Raw genomic sequence first — 3,118 nt, forward strand, 5'->3', positions numbered from 1 at the left:
TATTTTTAAATTTTTTATCAAGACTGCCATTGATTTGTTCCATTTTTTTGCATCTATTGATATGATTATGTAAGTGCTTCCTTTGTTAATCTTCTTAATATGCTGGATTTCACTGATGGAATTTCAATTCAATAAGCCTTGTACTCCTAGAATAAATCGTACTGTTTTGATGCTAATTGTATAACAAGTTTTGAATATTTAACTTCCCTGTAGACAAAAAATATTACCCACATAGGTTGTTAACTATAAACATGGGTGAACTTAATAAGGTGATGAAGAGTAAATTTAATAGAGAAGAAAGAAACAATGTAATGTTAGAATGAAAAGACTGGTAATGGGAAATGAGGAAAAGAGAAAATCAAAGACAGACTCTTTCAAAACCTTTGCTGTGGTGAAAAGAGTGAGATAGTTCTCTAGATTTCTTTTGGTTTCAATAGATGACATTTTTCAAGACTGAACATACTTATCTGTTTAGGGAAGGGACAGATAGAGAGGGATACTTGAAGCTACACAACAGAAGAAAAATGATGGATCCCTAATCGTGAAGTAATTGATAAAGAGAGAAGAAGAAGAAAATGCTTAACAATGGCTGTGTACCACAAAGGGACAAAATGAAGAAGGCCAGATATTTGCAGAATAGATTTTAAAAGATGAGTAGAAAGGAAAACAGATGTGATCAATTTTGAAGCCTATTTGTGGAGAAATTGCTTAGACATAGATCTAGAAGGGGGGAAAAACAATAAAAAGTAAGGAAGAAAAAGCTATATCTTAATTATAGTGAATATTGAGTGTGTAAGGTATATATTGTTCTGGGACACACAGTCATCAGTTTCTTTTTTTTTTTTTTTTTTTCTCATTAAACTTTTTTAATGGGTCTCAAAATTCTGTGACAAATTTTTGGTCAAGTTGTTTCCATTAAAAAGTACTGATTTTAAAAACTAATAACTTAAAACTGCCACACACAAAAAAGAAAACCAAAGTGGTCCACAAAACATTCTCCTTTCCTTCTGAAGGTTTTACGATGCATTGTTATCATTAACCAGTCTTTTACTACTAAACTTAAATGGCCAATTGAAACAAACAGTTCTGAGACCGTTCTTCCACCACTGATTAAGAGTGGGGTGGCAGGTATTAGGGATAATATTCATTTAGCCTTCTGAGCTTTCTGGGCAGACTTGGTGACCTTGCCAGCTCCAGCAGCCTTCTTGTCCACTGCTTTGATGACACCCACCGCAACTGTCTGCCTCATATCACGAACAGCAAAGCGACCCAAAGGTGGATAGTCTGAGAAGCTCTCAACACACATAGGCTTGCCAGGAACCATATCAACAACGGCAGCATCACCAGACTTCAAGAATTTAGGGCCATCTTCCAGTTTTTTACCAGAACAGCGATCAATCTTTTCCTTCAGCTCAGCAAACTTGCATGCAATGTGAGCCGTGTGGCAATCCAACACAGGGGCATAGCCAGCACTTATTTGGCCTGGATGGTTCAGGATAATCACCTGAGCAGTGAAGCCAGCTGCTTCCATTGGTGGGTCGTTTTTGCTGTCACCAGCAACGTTGCCACGACGAACATCCTTGACAGACACATTCTTGACATTAAAGCCCACGTTGTCCCCAGGAAGAGCTTCACTCAAAGCTTCATGGTGCATTTCGACAGATTTTACATCAGTCGTTACGTTGACTGGAGCAAAGGTGACCACCATACCGGGTTTGAGAACACCAGTCTCCACTCGGCCAACAGGAACAGTACCAATACCACCAATTTTGTAGACATCCTGGAGAGGCAGGCGCAAGGGCTTGTCAGTTGGACGAGTTGGTGGTAGGATGCAGTCCAGAGCCTCAAGCAGCGTGGTTCCACTGGCATTGCCATCCTTACGGGTGACCTTCCATCCCTTGAACCAAGGCATGTTAGCACTTGGCTCCAGCATGTTGTCACCATTCCAACCAGAAATTGGCACAAATGCTACTGTGTCGGGGTTGTAGCCAATTTTCTTAATGTAAGTGCTGACTTCCTTAACAATTTCCTCGTATCTCTTCTGGCTGTAGGGTGGCTCAGTGGAATCCATTTTGTTAACACCAACAATTAGTTGTTTCACACCCAGTGTGTAAGCCAGAAGAGCATGCTCTCGGGTCTGCCCATTCTTGGAGATACCAGCTTCAAATTCACCAACACCAGCAGCAACAATTAGGACAGCACAGTCAGCCTGAGATGTCCCTGTAATCGTGTTTTTGATGAAGTCTCTGTGTCCTGGGGCGTCAATGATAGTCACATAATACTTGCTGGTCTCAAATTTCCACAAGGAGATATCAATGGTGATACCACGTTCCCGCTCAGCTTTCAGTTTATCCAAGACCCAGGCATACTTGAAGGAGCCCTTTCCCATCTCAGCAGCCTCCTTCTCAAATTTTTCAATGGTTCTTTTGTCGATGCCACCGCATTTGTAGATCAGATGGCCAGTAGTGGTGGACTTGCCCGAATCTACGTGTCCAATGATGACAATGTTGATATGAGTCTTTTCCTTTCCCATTTTGGCTTTTAGGGGTAGTTTTCACGACACCTCTGTTCTGGCGGCAAACCCGTTGCGAAAAAAGCACAGTCATCAGTTTCTTACACAGTCCTACGAGTTTAATCCTAGAACTAACAAATGAAACATTACCTGATGGTTGAGGTTAAGGAATTGGTTCATCCTTAGTTACAACCTTAAGTGTAATTCATTACAGATTATGTAACATCATATTTCAACTGATACACCAGGTCCTGCATCTAAGAGTAAAGAAGAAAACGCTAAGTAAATAAAAACAATATTGCACACAATTAATGGGATTCAATGGCAAAGAAATATATCACAATAAATTTGGGGTTATAAAACTAACATTATATTTGAAGTATTACCCAAAATTCTCTGAAACTCATGACCTAGAGATCTTGAGTAGAATACTCTGATAGTAGAGTTGCATAAATGGTCACTTCAAAGTTTCATAAATATTGCCAAAGAGAGGGTGCAAAGTGGTGTCAAAAATGGAACAAAGTAGAGAATGATGCGTTCTCAAATTGGACTAAATCGCATTAATAAATGTGATTTTAAAAACCTTGCAAAGTGCTATGATGGTTT

At 39.6% G+C, this 3,118-nt stretch overlaps 1 pseudogene across 1 annotated transcript; it reads right to left on the reverse strand.

Moving 5' to 3' along the window:
• Positions 1 to 1,012: 1,012 nt before the first annotated feature.
• Positions 1,013 to 2,600, reverse strand: LOC115893555 (annotated as a pseudogene). The gene has a single exon (XR_004053576.1). The product of XR_004053576.1 is annotated as an elongation factor 1-alpha 1 pseudogene (transcript).
• Between the last annotated feature and the right edge of the window lie 518 nt (positions 2,601 to 3,118).

Source organism: Rhinopithecus roxellana, chromosome 15 (genome assembly GCF_007565055.1).
Source record: "Rhinopithecus roxellana isolate Shanxi Qingling chromosome 15, ASM756505v1, whole genome shotgun sequence".
In the NCBI taxonomy this organism is placed as follows: Eukaryota; Metazoa; Chordata; class Mammalia; order Primates; family Cercopithecidae; genus Rhinopithecus; species Rhinopithecus roxellana.